Below are 19,476 nucleotides of genomic sequence, written 5' to 3'. Positions count from 1 at the left end.
AATTACATGAAGTGATCATATCAATGGATTACAAAAGATAATTATGTAAATATAATTCTATAATTACTAAGAGAGTGATTCCATATTTATAGTGGAGCAATAATGGAATTAATAAATAAGATTATTTAATTAATAATTTGATTTATTGGAGCTCAAAATTATAGGTCCATGATACCCAAATCATCTTCATACAACATGGTCTAGGGTGTTAATATTATTGACAAAATAAAGGAGAAATGACAAAATTACAATGGAATTAATTTTGCAAGGCAAAGATAAAATTGTGTGATAATTATATTTAATTAATTAATTATAAATTGACTAATATATTTTATTTGAAAATAATATATTAGCTGTTACACCCAGATTTTGAGATAAGAGGTTATGACCCCGAAAACTGGGCTCGTCAGGTGTGAGCATGAAATGTATGAAAACATCATATGGTCTAGCTGCAAAACCTCTGAAGTAAAATAACGACCTCGAAAGCTCGAGGGTGTGTAGCCTCGAGTATGTTCTGAACTCGCAACGGCATGACACTTTGATATATTTTTCACCGATTGCCTTCAGGCGAGATAGATCGAGCTCAGAAAGTGCAAGCTCGTATGCGATAGCTTTGTCAGCGTCTATTTCTCCCGAGCATAGCGCAAAGTTGGGTGGCAAGCTCGTGATTGACTCATAGTCTCGACAGACTCAATGCCAATTGTTGATCTCTAAGACCTGATGAATCACCTGGGATAGCCCATTACATATGAACTTCTTTATTGTTGTGTAATCCCAGTATTTAAGGGAAGGCATTTAATCTGTTATCTGTTCCCGATCCTCATGGGACGTCTCTATGTATATAGGAGATAATGCATTTAATATCATTATTTCAATTGATATACAGAATATCTTCCCGAAATATGTGGGAATGAATTATGCAACCTTCTCTATAAATAGAGAAGGAATCACCACTTGGAAAGAACTAATTTCTGATTTCTGGGGAGAAAGCTCTGGGTAATTCAACTCTGAAGAATTTCCAGAAAACTCCAAATCTTAATAACACAGACTCGTGGACTAGGCAGAATTAACTCCTGAACCACGTAAAAATTCTCTTGTTTCTCTTCATCATTCATTCGCTTCATTGTTTAATTGTTCAATTGCTCTACAACTTAAGTTGACGAAAAACGGTGTCAACATTAGCTAAAGAAAATATTAATTAGTTTTGAATTAATTAATATTGAGAGAGAAAAATGTTGTCTTATCATAAGATAATCAATTTAGGTTTCATAAGATAAAGTTAATTTTGAATTAACTAATATTTATGAACATTTGAAATAATTTATTATTTATTTTAAACACATAAATATTTTGACTTAATTAGTATAATAAATAAATGAAAAAATTGGGGAGCACTACATTTGCTACACGTCACAATGACTGGTGCACTCCTAGTATTAGGGTCCAATTTTGAATCGTTCAATTGTATTTGTTACATTATTAATATGTTATTTTATTTAATTAGTATTTTTTATTAAAATAGTTATTAAGTAAATAAAACATAACCCTAATCTTATTAGACCTAAACTATATATATATATTTCTAGGTTATTTGAGAGACAAGTTTTATAAGCCTGAAAATTATTGTTAGTCAAACTATATATATATATTTCTCAAATAAAAAAATTTGTCCTATACATTCTATGTACCACACACACCCTATATTTTGTTGAAGATTGACTTGGAATATCATGGTGCGGATCTCATAGTTAGACATCATGGATTGGATGATCGTTATTATTTTATGAACGGATAGCGACGTTTCTTTATAGGCTACAAGAGGTATGGATCAATCTTTTGTGTTCATAATTTAATGAATATATATATATATTGATCCTATTTCGGCATTAAAAGAAAGCTTTTTATAACACCTTTCGTTGCACACACTGATCTACACTCTTAATACCAATAATTATATCAGCAAATGCTACATAAAAGGCTAGAGTTAAACTATTCAATAAAATAAGCATTGCTTTCCTCGCCTTCGATTAAAGTTTCCCTTTCCAACCATTGACTTTTTTTGTGACCCTGTCCACCATGAATTTTAAGTAGCCACATTATGATTGTGTAACGCCCCGCGTTTCGGACACCTAGTAGCATCTAAAATGTGCGGCTTGGTGACAAACCGAGCATTTCAGTCCTTGACTATGTGTTTATACTATTATGAATGATAATATATGCTTGAGAAGCTATGTGTTTATACTATTATGAATGATAATATATGCTTGAAAAGCAAAATTCATGTTGCTAATGTTAGCCAAACTGTAAAATGTGCGGCTTGGTGACAAACCGAGCATTTCAGTCCTTGACTAAAATGGAAACCCTAATCAAGTAAATTTTTAGAAAATTTTTTATTTGAGAAGCATAATTATGGAAAAATAATATTTTGCATTAAATTATTTGATTAAGGTCAAAAAAATTTATTTTTGGGTGAAAAATCTCTAAAAATGTATTTTTGTAAAAAAATGTACATCAAGCCAAAAAAATGGGGATTTTAGCTAATTAAATTACATGAGTTATAAATATAGGAGCGTGACCACTTAAATTAAAATGCAAGAGATATTTAATTTATTTACCCTAGGTTAAAATTTAAATTTTGGAAAGTAAGAAAAGAATTACTACATGGTAACTTTTTGGAAAATTACACCATTAGTCTTAGATTAATTAGAAACTTATCAAAGCCTAATTAGGATTAGCAAGGGGCTGAAACAAGGAGGGTAAAAAAGTAATTTGGTGTTTTATTTTTACAACATATAAAATCCAAAAAGTCTTTATAATATTCATTTTCTAAACTTTGGCTTCAAGTTTCTCTCAAATTCTCCAAGCTTTGCCGACCAATCTAAGCCTTTCTCCTTGATTTTTTTTCACAAATCCTCATCCAAATGTTTCCTCTCTCATCTACTTCCCACCATACACTTAGTTCTAAGTTTCCTAGTCTTGGTTTGAAGCCAAGGAGAATTTATTCATGCTAGACTATCAAAAGGTAAAAAGGCTAAAGTTTCTCTTCTTAAGTTTGAGTTTGGTTAGTTTCGTGTACTTACATGAGTTTGTAAGTTTGTATAATCTTATTGTTGGGCTTGTGGAGGGTATTAATATGTAGATTAAAGGTTGACAAAAGTATTTAAAGTGCTAAAGGTCACCAAATGTCAATCCAAGGTCTACAAGAGGTATATGGTCACCTCCAACATGTTTATGCTTAAATTTTTTATAAATCTGTCATATTTGAGTTGTTTGATGCTTCTAAATTTTTCGTTAGAACTGTAATAATTTTTTTGGTTGGTTGATCATACATGCATGGGTGTTTGGATAATATTTTAGTGATGGAATCCAACATTTCATAGGCATACTATGATTTTATATGAGATAGTGTTTAAGAGTTGACTTCCAATGGGTCAAGTAAAACTTGTATGAATCTGTTTCTAGATTTTTTTTTGGTTCCTTGTTGTATTTTATGAAGATTAGATGTTTATAGTATGTAGAACATTCAAAAGAACCTTTGACATAGGAAAGTTATGATTTTTGCAAAGTTAGGGTTAAATCTGGAAAATATTTTTTTCAAAAGCTGTGTTGTACGCCCTGATGATTAGGACGTACCTTCTTAGGCAGCTTGAGTAAAACTAGCTAGAAAAAGGCTATAATCGATGTTCCACATGTTCACTTTTCATTCGGGGGAATTTAGCATGATTCCCTAGAAAAATAGCTTGAGCTGATGAGTTCAAAGCAACATACTGCCTAGAACCATTTGTAGAGTATAGCATCAAAAGGCAGGAGTTGACGTTACGCTAGCTCGTGGTACGCTAGAGGTCTAACGTACCCCAGGATCTTTATAAAGTTGACCACGCAATATAAACGTGCATCAGCTGACATCACGTGTCTGATTTACACCCGAATTCCTGGATACGCAATATAAATGTGCATGATCAGACATCACACGCCTGATTTAGACCATGCGATCCATGATCCATTTTACCTAATTATTAGACCACACTTCAATATAAAATGTAAATGTTAATCATTAGTGTCACAGAGATGATGTGAGGGATCAAGGGATCACGAGATGACCCCAACACCCACCCAGGGATCATTCTCCTATAAATACCAAGACCTTGGATGGAAAAAGGGTTGGGTTTTCTCTATGTAATGCAAATATTCTGTCAAAATAGAGAGAGTCATACAGTAATAATATTGACTCTTGGACTAGGGGGATTTTAACCTCGAACCACGTAAAAAGGAACGAGTGTTCTTACTATATCATTCTATGTAGCTTGAAGAGTGATTATTCTCCTTACGGTTTACCCTTAAGCACTAGTTTATTCCAGATAATTTACGTAATACACTATTGGCGAAAAACCGCGTCAACAGTTTAGTGCTTTCATTGAGAGCTGTGAATTAGTGCCATTGAAAAAGATTCAGGAAAAAGTTCATCATGGTGGTCACTTGTTCAAGGCATAGTAACGAAACGGATCAGCATGGTGGGCAGGAGGCTCACCATACCACTATTTTTGACGAACAAGGCCCGGAGATCCAGTAGCGATCGGGAAAACAACCGATGGGCCTCAGCAACACTGGAAGTTCAGCACCTCTACCACCAAATCCGAACCCGGATTACTTGACTGCGGTAGAGATGGAGAACATGTAGTTGAGGAGCCATCTATCCAAGGAAAATAAGAAAATAGAGGAAGTCTTGGCTCGGCTACCCCCTCTTGCAACCGATGTTAACGTCGAAAAGAGGCAAGGCGGGAATAAAATATCTCACCGGGATAGTCGACCCAGGCCAAGTCGATCGGTTAAAACCTCAACGCCAAGTTCTACTCCCGTGTCGCCCAATCAGCAAGAAACCCCGTTTGGTAGCTTTACCAGGAATCACCAACGAGTAAGTCGGTGGGTCAGAACCTCGACTCTGAGTTCATCGCCACCGTCGAATGCCCATGGAAACCCACGCAGACGGTCAAGGACAAACTCGCAAAGACGGCATGTCCCGACCGACTTCCCTATACCGTGATCAGATCGCCATGCACAGGGAACCAGAAATGGTAGAGCAGAGCAACCGTGGGCTAGTTTGATCCAACTTGATTGAACGAGAATTTCTTAACCAATCAGACACCCTCTATCACCAATCAGGCATCTATGCCCACCTCGTTCTGCTCGAGACATCCCTGCCTACGGAAACAGCAGGAGGAATCCTCCTCCCGTTGCCCCTGCTCATGTCCCATGAGCACGCGGGAACGCTCCAGATCCTCATCCTCAACCGCAAGCTCTGAGCTTCTCTAATGGAAGTTATTGGACGGAGGATCGTCAAAGTGGTGGGACCAGCGCAGATTTGAGGAATCAACTGAGTTCAGCTAAAAAAACTAAGGTTGATCCACATACCGATCTGCGAGATCGCCGAAACTCACAAAGGACTAATCTGGCTTGCGATGGAGTCAGCAGCACTCACCACGAGGGAAGTCCTTCCAAAGTACGCGACAACAAGAATGCCCCACCAAACCAAGCTCGAACTTGGAGGGACAATAACACGTCAAATGCATACGGTCGAATGGGAGCTGTTGAACAGCCCCAGGGAACCAAGGACCCAACCGTCGAGAGGCTGGCCCAAATGGAGGAACTGATGAAAAGACTCCTATCAAAAAAGTAAAAAGATGAGTACGACTCAGGGGACGAGCTCGAGCTTTTCGCCCCCAACATCGCAGCAACACCATAACCACCAGGTTTCAGGATTCCCCATTTATCAAAATTCGAAGGAGATGGAGATCCATCCGACCACTTGGGGATGTTCAATACCCTGATGATGGCCCATAACATCGGACCCGAATTAAGATGCTTAGTATTCCCTTCAACTCTAGTCGGACCGGCCAGGCAATGGTTTAAGCAATACAAGAAGCATTCTATCAGCTCGTGGAAGAGCTTCTCTGCTGACTTCAAGAGGGCATTTCGGGCTTCTCAAGAAGCTCAGATAAAGGCAAACTCCCTAGAAAAGTAAAGCAGCAGGCCGGAGAGCCTTTGAAAGCTTACGTGAGTAGGTTTGCCAACATTGCTATGGGAGCTAGAGACGCGGATGAAAGCTCTAGGATGATGGCGATGAGAACAGGAATCCTTGTCGGAGGCGACCTGTGGAAAGAGATCCAGAGAAAAGGTGTCAACACAGTGGACGAGTTCTTGAACAAGGCTCAGAGATGGATCAACCTGGAAGAGGCGCGGGCTTCGATCGTAGGAACCAACCAAGTCCCTGTCCTGCCCGTTCGAGAGGTAACAGACATGGCATCTACGGTTCAAACTATTACCCAGAATAACCACGGGGGAGGAAGCAAGAGGAAGGGAAATGGCAAAGGCGGACAGAATGGTCCAAAGAAAAATAAGCCCGTGGAGAAGTTCAAACCAATCTACACGACTTACGCCGACCTCACGGATACCAGGGAGCGCATCTTCTTGGCGAACTCTGCCCGTCTTCTATGGAAGAGGCTGGAGCCTCTAAGAAATCAAAGGGCGAAGAGAGACCCTCCAAAAAAATTTCTATTCCACAATGACATCAGTCACAACACCGATGACTCTGTATGCCCGGAATCGAGTCACTCCTAATCAGCTTGTTGGGAAAAACATTCAATCAGCTCTGGAAGCCCCCGCAAATCAAACTAAAGCCCAGGTGAGTCAGGACACCCCTCCTCCGATAATAGGGGGAGAAATAACCACCATCTCTGGAGGCCCTCATCTGGCAGGCACAAGCAGAAGAGGTAACTCAATGAGCTGAGGTCTCACAATGGAGTTGAGATGTAATGTCCCGAATTTCCTAATAATGGTTAGGACCTTGATTAGGAGGCCAGGAGGGCCATAATTGAATTATGATGCTATTTAATGATCATATGCATGTTCATGAGAATTATATTATTATATGGTGGTAAATGCATGCATATGGGTGTATTTATGGTTATAAGGGTAATTTAGTAATTTGGCCGCTGTGGGCGTAATTGTGTATTTTCAGTGCATGGTTGTGATTAATTAATATAGCCATCTTGAGGAGTTAAGTTAGGAGATCAAAGGTGGGAGCTTGGGAACTTGATTCAGCCATTAAAGGGGATTCAAAATCGAGTTTGAGGTAAGTTCCAGCCATGAATTTTATGGTATGCTCTGTTTTGGGCTTTGGTTTTCAGCTTGTGAATTCCTTGTAGAAAGTTTGGATTAATAGAAGTTTGGTTGATGTTTAACTTGGGTTTTGATGAGGGTGAGTTGTAGATGATGTTTGGTGGTTGAATTGGGTGTTAGGTTGAGGTTTTGGACAAGTTTGAAGGGCTGGTTTCTAAGGAAAACGCAGGGGAAGTCGAGCTGGTGCATGTTGGGTTTTTGGCTGGTCTGGGTTAAGCGCCCCGGCATGGCTGTGGTGCGCCGTGGCCCTTGGCGTGTGATAGAGAGGGCTGCCTCTGTTTGAGGGGTGTGCCGCGGTGCAGCTGGGGAAGGTCGCGACCCTTAGTGGTTTTTTGGCCAGAAATGCGTTTTTAGCATTGGGATTCAAGCCTTAGGCCTCGGGATCAAACCTACTACCCGGTTGAGTAGTGTTTGATGTCTCGGAGGCTAGGTTTTGGTTTGGGTACTTATGTTGATCATTTTTATTGATGGTGTCCAATATTTGGTTATGACTAGGTGACCGCTAAAAGACTGAGAGTTTATCGTTCTCAAGGGTCGTTCTTTTAATCATCCTAGCTCGACTCTGAGGTAAGAAAACCGCACCCTGTGTACATGTGACATGCATGGCTATTATTAATGCATGTTGGTTGATTATTGAGTAAGACATGCATGGCTATTCTTGATGCATGTTGGTTGACTATTGAACGTGACATGCATGGCTATGATTGGTGCATGTTGGATTGTTAAGTATAATGCATGTGATGCATGAGAAACATGTGATTAGGACATGCTTTGAGTACTGATTATGATATTGTTCAGAGCTTGTGCCTCTGGGTTTGTGCATGGTCCTAATTGTATTAATACTTGTTAAGTAAGCATGCTGAATAACTTGTTTATGGATATTGGATATGTGACATATGTTTGGTGGCATGACTTACCTGTGTATGGCGCTGACTTAATAGTCAGAATCGGCAATGGTGTCAGATCCATCTGTGAAGCTGTGACTTATTAGTTAAGTTCCCAACGGGCTGAGCACTGGTCGTGTTTCACTGACCCAAGAGTCAGAAATGGTAGAGCGTTGTGAACGCCGGGCCAAATGAAGATTAGATCTAATCGAGGTCGGCATTGAATGACTCATATGGGGTATTAATGCGGGACCGACCGGAAGGTCAATGAAAACAATAAGCGCTTGCCTGGTCTAAGACCAGATGTTTTTAGCCAGGGGATATGGCCACGGTGACTGTTTGTCACATGGCTAGGGGACGCTGTCCATAGTTACGACTCTAGAATCGGGAGGAAGGTTATGTTGGTGACCATTCACCATGCACCTATCCTGATCGAACTTATGAAAGGACAACCTACCAGTTAAGCCCGGGTGACCCTATCGTCACATGGATAAAGGGTGCTGACCCCACATTTGTGACTCTTGTGTTAGTCACCAATTTTCTTAAACTGTTGGTCCTGAATAATCAATACAATTACTGTTGATATTATATCATGTTATATTGTGTTTTCTTGCTGGCCTTCGGCTCACGGGTGCTATGTGGTGCAGGTAAAGGCAAAAGGAAGTTGGACCATCCTTGAGTTGGAGAGCTTAGGTGATGATGTGTACATATGCAGCTGCTCGTCCACCACGGCCGAGGTTTAAAAAGGAACAAGGGTTGAACCCTGTTTTGCCGCTTAGAACGGCCTGTTGAAAATATCTTTATGTAATAGACTCTAAAATTATGTTTTTGAGATCCCAATGTATATATTAAACGTTCTAGTGAAACGTTACATCTTAACCAAAATTTTTAATCCCTAAACCGCTAATCATACTTAGTATACGATTTTGGCCAAATAACTCGATTAGCGAGTTTAGCACTGTTTACAAGGCACACCGTAACGGTCCCTGGAATTGGGGCGTTACATTAGATCCCGGAGCAGCGTTTGTCTAAACAGCAACGATTAGAGAAATAACCGATCAATCTTACTGAAGAAGACGCTAGTCATGTCCAGTTCCCGCATAACGACCCTCTAGTCATAATTGTCCAGCTTGCCAATCGGAGAGTCAGGCGGACCTTGGTCGAAAATGGGAGCTCTATGAACCTGCTAGTTAGGTCCACATTGGAGAAGATGGGATTGTATGTGGCCGAACTAAAGGCAACCTCCATGATGTTGTACAGGTTTTCCGGGGAAGGTTCGACAGCTATCAGAACGATCATGTTGGTGATAACCCTGGGTGAAGGACCACGAACTGTTTCTAAGCTGCTCAAGTTTGTGGTCATGGATTGTCCGACCACATACAACACAATCTTGGGTAGGCCCACACTGATGGCATTCGAAGCTATAGCTTCCGTCCACCACCTCGTGATAAAATTACCTTCATCCACGGGAATATGTACTGTTCGAGGCAACCAACTCACTACTAGGGAATGCTATAGCATTTTCACGAAGTGAAAATAACAACCCGGGAAGTAGACGATGGCTGTGCAGGATCGAGGAGAGGAACCCCAAGAAGTCAGAGATAATCTTGGGATGGAAGAACCTCAGCCAGTCAGTTGCAGGGGAGCCACCCCGAGTGAGGATATTTATCCCCGAATGGGTGAAGATAGATTCGAGATCCAGGCCATTGAAGATCTCGAAGAAGTAAACATTGATCCAAAAGATGCTTCGAGGGTCATTAAGCTCGGGAAAAATCTTTACACCGAAAGAAAGGTGGAGCTGGTAACTTTTTTACAAGAGAATCTAGACATATTCGCTTGGTCCCATGAAGACATGATAGGAATCAGCCCGAGTGTCATCATGCATACGCTAAATTTGGACAAAAGCATGCATGCGAAATCCTAGAAACAGAGGTGTCTGGGTACGACCCGAGCTGAGGCAATGGAGGAAGAAGTAGTTAGGCTTTTGAAGTGCGGATTTATCCATGAGGCTAAGTATCCGATCTGGGTCGCCAATCCTATCCTGGCCCCAAAGCCAAATGGAAAATGGCGGACCTGCATCGATTTCTCCGATCTAAATAAAGCATGTCCCAAGGATTGCTTCCCTTTACCAAGGATTGACCAGTTGGTGGATGCCACTGTAGGGCATGAGCTCATGTCCTTCATGGATGTGTACTCTGCATATAACCAGATCGCCATGAACCCTGCAAACCAGGAACATACTAGCTTCATGACTCCAACCAACGTGTATCCTATAAAGTCATGCCCTTCGGGCTGAAAAACGCTAGGGCGACCTACCCGAGGTTGGTCAACTGAATGTTCACTGATCAGATCGGAAAAAACATGGAAGTGTATGTTGATGATATGCTAATTAAGTCAAAGACTTCCGATAACCATGTATCTAATCTAAAGGAATGTTTTGGAATTCTAAGGAAGTATAAAATGAGGCTAAACCCCCAGAAATGTGCTTTCGGAGTGGCGTCGGGAAAATTCCTAGGATTCATAGTCAATACCAAGGGGATAGAGGAGAACCCAGACAAAATCAGGTCGCTACTAGAGATGCCTTCTCCAATAAGTGTTTGCCAGGAAGGGTAGAGGCCCTAAATTGGTTTATTTCTAAATCCACCGATAAGTGTTTGCCATTCTACAACTTGCTTCGGGGAAACAAAAAGTTCGAGTGGAGTGAGGAGTGCGAGCAGGCTTTCATGGAGCTGTAGACACATTTGGCTGAGCCACCAGTGTTATCTAAACCAAAAAAAGGAGAGCCATTTTTTCTCTATTTAGTCATGACCGAAAATGCGGCCAGCGCCATGTTGGTCCGGGAGGAGGACCGAATTCAAATACCAGTATATTAGATAAGTAAAAGACTTTTAAGAGCAGAATCTCGATATCCTCTAATGGAAAAGATGGCGTTCTACCTTATTACAACTTCCAGGAAGCATAGGCCATATTTCCAATCCCATTCAATCCACGTCAAACCTGAGACATCGGGACGTTTGTTCAAATGGTCAGTCGAGCTCAACTAGTTCGAGAAACTGTATATACCCCGAACTATGATAAAAAGCCAAGCCTTGGCTGATTTCAAGGCTGAATGCACTGGATTCCAGGAAGAGCCCTTGAGACAACCAGTGCGGGAATTATGGAGAATCTTCGTAGACGGGTCATCTAATGAGAACGGGTCTGGAGCTGGGATCATCTTAATATCCCTGGAAGGGCATCGTTTCCACTCTGTGCTGCGGTTCGGGTTCATGGCATCCAACAATGAAGTTGAATACAAAGCCCTATTGGTCGGGCTTAGAGTGGCGAAGGAGTTAAAGGCCAGGGTCGTCCACCGCTACAGCGATTCCCAGCTCATGGTAAACCAAGTGTCTGGAGAATATCAAGCATGAGGTACCCAAATGGTGGTTTACCTGGCCAAGGTCAAAAAGGAGCTATCATAGTTTGAGTATAGCCTAGTCGAGCAGATCCCTCACGAGCAGAACGCCAATGCTGACGCTCTGGCTAAACTCACTACCTATAAAGAAGTCGAGACTCTGAGCATAGTACCAGTGGAATTCTTAGAAAAGTCTGAGCGTGGCAGAAAGCGCGATGGAGGTCGAGATGATCGATATCAGACCGACCTGGATGACTCCCATAATAGAGTATCTTACGAGGGAAAATTGCCTGGCGAGCGGAAAGACGCGAGGAGAGTACTCTATCAAGCTCCAAGGTACACAATCATAGACGGGACGCTATACCGACATGGTCATTCCTTACCTCTACTACGGTGTGTTCTTCCAGAGGAAGCCAAAGCTATTTTGCAGGAGGCGCATGGAGGCTTCTGTGGGGATCACGCTAGGGGGCAAAACCTGGCCTTGAAAATATTAAGGCAGGGGTATTTTTGGCCCACGTTATCAAAGGACTCCATCTCCTATGTCCAAAAGTGTGATAAGTGCCAACGGTTTGCCACCATTGCTCGAGCTCCTCCAGTCAAACTAAAAATGATATCGTCGCCCTGTCCATTTGCGGTATGGGGAATTGATTTAATTGGAGCCCTACCCACGGGGAAGGGAGGAGTTCGGTATGCAGCAGTGGCCATCGATTATTTTACGAAGTGGGTGGAAGCGAAGCCCTTGGAGACAATCACCGTAAAAAGAGTCCTCAACTTTGTTGTCAAGAATATTTTTTGCCAGTTCGAACTGCCAAGAAAGATTGTATCAGACAATGGGATGCAGTTCGATAGCGATCTATTCACCAAATTTTGTGAAAGACACGGCGTAATCAAAAGCTTCTCCTCGTTGGCCTACCCGCAGGCCAACGGACAGGTCAAGGCTGCCAATGAAACCCTCAAAGAAAACCTTAAGAAGAGGTTGGACGAGGCCAAGGTTGCATGGCCTGAGCAGCTCCCGCGGGTGTTGTGGGATTACCGGAGCTCCCACCGAAATTCCACGAGGCATACCCCTTTCTCCTTAACATTCGGAAGTGAGGCTGTCCTCCCTGTCGAAACAAAGGTAGCCACACATAGGCTCCAGACCTTTAGCCCGGAGCAAAACGACGAACTACTCAGCGCGTCCCTCGACCTAATTGATGAGAAACGAGAAGATTCACAGCTACGGCTCACGCATTATCAACAAAAAATCACTCGTTATTTTAATTCAAAGGTCAAAAAGCGTGTCTTTGGTTTAGGAGACCTGGTACTCCGAAGGGTATTTTTAGTAGGCAAGGACCCCAAAGATGGTGCCTTAGGCCTAAGCTGGGAAGGGCCCTATCAGATAGTGGAAATCATACAGGAAGGTACTTTTAAATTGGCCCGACTTAGTGGAGAAAAGGTACCATGGACCTGGAATGCTATGCATTTGAAAAAGTATTATCAGTGATCAAACCACCTGTGTATGTAAGGCTCGAATATAAAAGCCATTTAATTTTAGAAATATATAAAAAAAAATGTTTATGGTATATTTTTATCTTTGTACAGTTTCATTTGCATGATTACTTGAGGGGCAGACAACCCGAGGACCAGGTTCCGAAACTTAGAAGTTGGTTAAATTAATTAACCAGTGTTTTTCTAAAAAAACGCGAGGTATCAATAAAACTAATGCGAACTAAGTTTTTAATTAAATATCCTGGACACAACCAGGTTCTGAAACTTAGAAGTTGGTTAAATTTATTAACAAATGTTTTTCTAAAATATGCAAGGTGTCAATAAAACTAACGTGAACTAAGTTTTTAATTAAATATCTTGGACATGACCAGGTTCTGAAACTTAGAAGTTCGTTAAATTGATTAACCAGTGTTTTTCTAAAAAAATGCGAGGTGTCAATAAAACTAACGCGAACTAAGTTTTTAATTAAATATCCTCAACACTACCAGGTTCTGAAACTTAGAAGGGTGTTAAATTGATTAACCAATGTTTTTCTAAAAAAACGCAAGGTGTCAATAAAACTAACGCGAACTAAGTTTTTAATTAAATATCCTGGACACGACCAGGTTCCAAAACTTAGAAGTTGGTTAAATTGATTAACCAGTGTATTCTTAAAAACGCGAGGTGTCAATAAAACTAACGCGAACTAAGTTTTTAATTAAATATCCTGGACACGACTAGGTTCCGAAACTTAGAAGTTGGTTAAATTGATTAGCCAGTGTTTTTCTAAAAAAATGCAAGGTGTCAATAAAACTAACGCGAACTAAGTTTTTAATTAAATATCTTGGACATGACCAGGTTCTGAAACTTAGAAGTTGGTTAAATTGATTAACAATGTTTTTTTTTTCTAAAGAAAAAAGCAAAGTATCGATAAAACTAATGCAAACTAGGTTTTTTTTTTAAAAAAAAAAACCCCGGATACAACCGGGCCAGGGCCTGGTACTTAACAGGTAAGATATAAATCGTCATTTTTGGTTACGACCAGGAATATCGATCTCGACCTAAGGGTCATTTCCTAAGGCTCTAATTGTGCACATCATAAGGCATGAGAAAGAGATCAAGGAATAAATAAAACTTAGATAACTGAAAATAATATATAAATTGTCTCGAGAAGAATAACCACATGCTTAATGTTTACAAAATAAAAATATACAACATAAAAAAGGGAAAATAAAAACTAAGACCCTCCAGGCTGCTCTGAGGACGTCACCACCTGGATCTCCTGCTCGCCAGCGACAAAGGCCTCCCCGGTCTCAGACTGCATCTCTTATTTTAGCCGAGCCTTGAACTTCTCGAGGTAGTGCCCCCACACTTCGGAGGCCATGAAGGAGAAGTTGTCGTCCTTATTGAAGGCCCAGCTGTGGTACAGCATGCTCTCCATAGAGGATGTCGATGCCTTCTTCTCCTCCTGAATAGCCGCCTCAACCTCCAGCTGTTTGGCCTTGGCCCCCTCGACCTCGGCTTGAAGGTCTGTCGAGGCACCCTTTGCCGCCTGCTCGCATTCTTGAGCCATGGTTAAGGCAGCTTTTGCCACCTGTTCACCCGCTTGGGCCACCGCCAAAACAGCCTTGGCACTTTGTTCGCTCTGTTGAGAGGCGGTGAGAGTATCTCGGGTCGCAGTCAGGGTGACCTGAGCAATCTGGAGCTCGACCTAGAGTTCATCATTCCTGGCCCTGGCCCAAGATTTGCTGCGATGTTGAGCCAAGATCGCCTGCAAAAAGCAAAGAAGTATTTAGGCACATCCCAGGGAAAAATAAAAAAATTCAGGTCAGGAATAATGCTTACTATGAGGTACATCCCCAGATTCCATGACATTCTCCGGGCTCCTCTCCTCGATTGCCCTCAGGTCGTTGGGTTTGGCCTTATAGAAATGTTCCACCGCGTAGTTCACCGTCTCATAGACAGTCCTCCGAAAAGTGTCTAGAATTTGCTCCAGATCCTAGGCATTGACGGGGATTCGAACAGTGGTGGCAGGGACTACTAGAGTTGGGGGACCAACCGGTGCCACCTGGTCCCAAGTAGGAACCGGGGGAAAACAACGAAGAGGTGCAGCCAGACCCCTCTTCTCCGGGGGTGTGGCGGGCAGAGCTCCCGAGCCCGAGCCTTTCCCCTTAGCCGGGGATTTGGAAGCAATCATGGCCGAGGGGGCATTTTCTTTGAAGTGGACCGAAGTTTCTTGACAAGGGGACCCTCACTGGATCTCCCTTCCTGGAACATCGAGCGGATGTCAGGTTCCCCTCGTTGTGCCATCTCCTCACCTGAAACAGAATGGGAAATGCACTAAGCATGGATATACGTTCATTAGTATACCAAGAAAATACGTACAAAGTAACAAAAAATCCTACCCTCCGAGCTAGAGGAGGAGTCTATTTCCACGATCTCTGGCCTCAGAACTACTATAGGGGAAGGAGAGTCTAAGTTAACCACTTCTTGGATTAGGGGAGGTTCCGGGTCAGGCTTTAACTCAGGACTGGACTCCTCTACGTATTGTCTAAGTCCTGGAGCAACTATACCCTCGAGAAGGGAGGGCCACGACCTAAGGTTGGTCCCAGACTCCTCAAAGAAGGCCGACCTAAAAGACAAGGTGTTGTCTACTAATACGGTGCCCCTAGGACGGGCCATGTGATGACGTGGTACTAATTGATCTATGCACTGGAGCAAGGTTATATTACGGTCAGGGTTATTTTGGTGATGATGTACGAGCTAGTTTGGGATAAACCTAACTAGCCTAAGGTCTACGGTAACCCTGTCTAGGTCCCGAAAAGGGTATGGTTTTCCTTGGCTGGAGGGATCAACTACTGCCCCCGATTGAGCTCGTTCGACATCCGGTTCCCGAGCGATCTCAGGGGCTCGCCTCTTTCACACAAGTGGTACCTCGGGCTCTTCTTCCTACTCGTCACCGTCGTCGACCGCGGCGCCTCCCTCGGGGATGGGCGCCAGCTCGCGAGCTACTGTGTAAGTAGCCCGCGTCCTCCTCATGGCCAGAGTCTGCCTGCGGAGATTAACTTACACACCAACACCGTGTCATTAGATACGAGCTGGCGATAGTCCTTCTCACTGGGCAGAAGCCCCGCTAGGGTATCATATTGACCACCAAGGGTCTCTGATTTGGCCGTCCTCACCAAAATGGATGCATGATGATGCTTCAATCAATATACACGTGAAAAATCTAAGAATAAAAAATAATAATAATCTTACGAGCTGCGAATAGAAAGGAAACTTACGAGGATGGTTGAAGTAATGGTATTCGCAATTTCTAAACCCATTCAACATAAAGAACTGATCTTTGAAGTTGTTGGGATGGCTGAGAAGTTCTATGACTGCGGGTGAATTCGGGAAGCGGGTCATATAGTAAAACCCATCACCTCGTCGCCGTTGATCTGGGTTGGCCTTGAGGCAGAAGAAATAAAGGATATCTGCAGGGGTGGGGACCTCCTACATCTACTTCAAGAAGAGATACCTCAGCCCGACCAGTAAATGATAGGAGTTCGGAGGACGTTGAAATGGTGCCAACCTCACATAATGGAGGAAGTCCACGAAGTACTGATCGAGGGGGAGAAATGCCCCGGCCTATAAGTGTTCATCACTCCAAGCCGCAAAATCATCTTGCAGTGGTGCACAGCTCCGCTCCCCTTCGTAGGGAGGTCGGGTGATGAGAGCCCCCGTCCCAGCCTCGACGTTATGGGACAGCAGGATCTTGTTGATCCTTCCTTGGGTCGTTATCTTGGAGACAATCCTTTCGGCCTCGAAAAAGGCGTCAGGAGCGACCGCGACCTCCTTCTCCACCACGGGGCCGAACTTAGGTAGGGGGCAATCAAGGATGCCCTCCTTTCCCTTGAGATACTGCTGGGACGACAAGCCAGCTACGTTCTTCTTGGATGCACCTTTCTTGGGTGCCATCAGCTCGTCTATCGAATAAGAACGATGGAGTTTTTAGTGGACGACATAAATTTTTTGAACAGGAGAAATAACAAAGGCCAACTGTCCTAACACGTGTGCTGAAGTAATCTCAGCCCGCGGTGTGATTCCACGTACTGTCGTGGACACGCGCCTAGGTTTCCAACAGACCCCTGATATTCAAGGATCCGTGTGTCAGCAGAGTCAGGCCATTACTTTCCTTGGGAAAATGGTTTTAAAGAAAAACTGCCTAAGAAACGTGACCCCTAAGCTACCCGATTTTATACCCTAAAATCCTTTCGTCTTCCATATCCTAAATGGGAATTACCTAAACTTACCCAGAAATCACCTAGAAATTACCTAGTTATGAACATCACAATCCTAGACATGTTTTAGGATCTACTCAATACGTCTAAAATTAAAACATGTGCATCGAAGTTATTTAGGAACAACCTACTATTGGTGACTATAAAGTGCAAATCCACATGACAAATAAAAAGGAAGAAAATTGAAACACACAAAAAACGGAAAACTTACAGTATGTTCTTCAAATGAAAGTTGCAAGCAACGTACAAGAAGGACTCCTGGGGAAATCCTTGATGACTGGGTTTCCGAGGGTTTTTTGTGATGAGATTATGGGGATTTCTAGGATTTTAATAAGAAGAAGAAGAAGAGTATTTTAATCTCGGAAGAGAGAAAATGAAGAAATTTTTTGAATGAATGGTGATGAGTACTGGAAATTGCCAGCCCTATTTATACGTACAAGGCATAAGGAAACGAGGACCGTCCGATCAAGCTAATGCGAGATACGAGGGTCATGATCCGAAAGATGAAAAGGCAGTAAAAAGGTGGCCAGGTACAATCCTCAAAACCCGAACAGATGTCAATCACTGCGTTCCACGTATCTAGTACTCAAATAATGAGCAGAGCCTGGATAATCTCAATGGAAGTTTAAAATTTCCTTCCGTGAAAGTCTGAAGTGATGTCATAGAATACGAGCAGGGACTTGGGGGCAAATGTACGCCCTGATGATCAGCACGTACATTTTTAGGCAGCTCAGGTACAGCTGGCTAGCAAAAGGCTATAATCAATGTTCCGCGTGTTCACTTTTCATCCGGGGGAATTTAGCACGATTCCCTAAACAAATAGCTCGAGCTGATCAGTTCAAAGGAACATACTGCCTGGAACCATTTGTGGAGTATAGCATCAAAAGGCACGAGCTAACGTTACGCTAGCTCGTGGTACGCCAGTGGTCTGACACACCCCAGGATCTTTATAAAGTTGACCACGCAATATAAACATTCATAAATAGACATCACGTGTCTGATTTACTCCCGAATTCCTGGATACGCAATATAAATGTGCGTGATCATACATCACACGCCTGATTTAGACCATGCAATCCATGATCCATATTACCTAATGATTAGACCACACTTCAATATAAAATGTAAATGTTAATCATTTGTGTCACAGGGATGATGTGAGGGATCAAGGGATCACAGGATGACCCCAACACCTACCCAGGGATTATTCTCCTATAAATACCAAGACCTTGGATGGAAAAGGGGTTGGGTTTTCTCTGTGTAATGCAAATATTCTGTCAAAATAGAGAGAGTCATACAGTAATAATATTGACTCGTGGACTAGGGGGATTTTAACCTCCGAACCACGTAAAAAGGAACGAGTGTTCTGACTATATCATTCTAAGTAGCTTAAAGAGTGATTATTCTCCTTATGGTTTACCCTTAAGCACTAGTTTATTCCAGCTAATTTACATAATACACTGTTGGCGAAAAATCGCGTCAACATGTGTAAACAACCAACTTTGGATAGCGAGTTCCATGGGAAAATTATTGTATTTTTGGCTGATTGTTGGAATGAACATTATTTTGATATTGCTAAAGAAATTTGTAAGTTTCAAATAAAAATATTAAAAAAGCTGAGAGTTATGAATTTTCAAAGTTAGACAAATATTTTTGGAAGATCAAAATAGCTTCTGGATAACCAAGTTTGGGAATCTGTTTCTCTAAGTAAAAATTGTTCAAATGACCTAATTTTTCGATAGGATAATTTTTACACATTCTAGGATAGGCCTAAGAAATTTCAGACCTAAATAATAAATAAATAGATTTTATAAATTTCCAAATTTCACTAAAAAGAATGGTCTTTTCCTGGACAGTATTGAAAAAGACTTTTGAAAATAATTTTTACCAAGTAAAAATCAATATTTTTCTGTTCGTCTCACAATCTTCATATCAATAATTGGACTTTCACAGATAGTTTATAATTATTAGAAGACTAAGTACAACAAACCATGTTCATAATATATTAAATCTTAATCTAAATATGTAAAACAAAACTTGTAGTATATAATGAGATGCAATTTGTTTTCTACAAAAAGGTAACAAAATTCCCAGCCTATATAATAGATTTTGAAAATAAGGCTAATTTTTTAAATATTTTATTGTGATCAATTTCTAACATATTATATACAATGTAAGTGTCTCTTCATATTAAACTGGAAACAATTTAAATGTTCTCTTCTTATAAGATGATTAGAGACTGGATCATAGTGAAATAAAACAAAATCTTAAATTT

The sequence above is a fragment of the Humulus lupulus genome, chromosome 4, assembly GCF_963169125.1.
Source record: "Humulus lupulus chromosome 4, drHumLupu1.1, whole genome shotgun sequence".
NCBI lineage: Eukaryota > Viridiplantae > Streptophyta > Magnoliopsida > Rosales > Cannabaceae > Humulus > Humulus lupulus.
Note: the sequence above shows the minus strand (reverse complement) of the source record.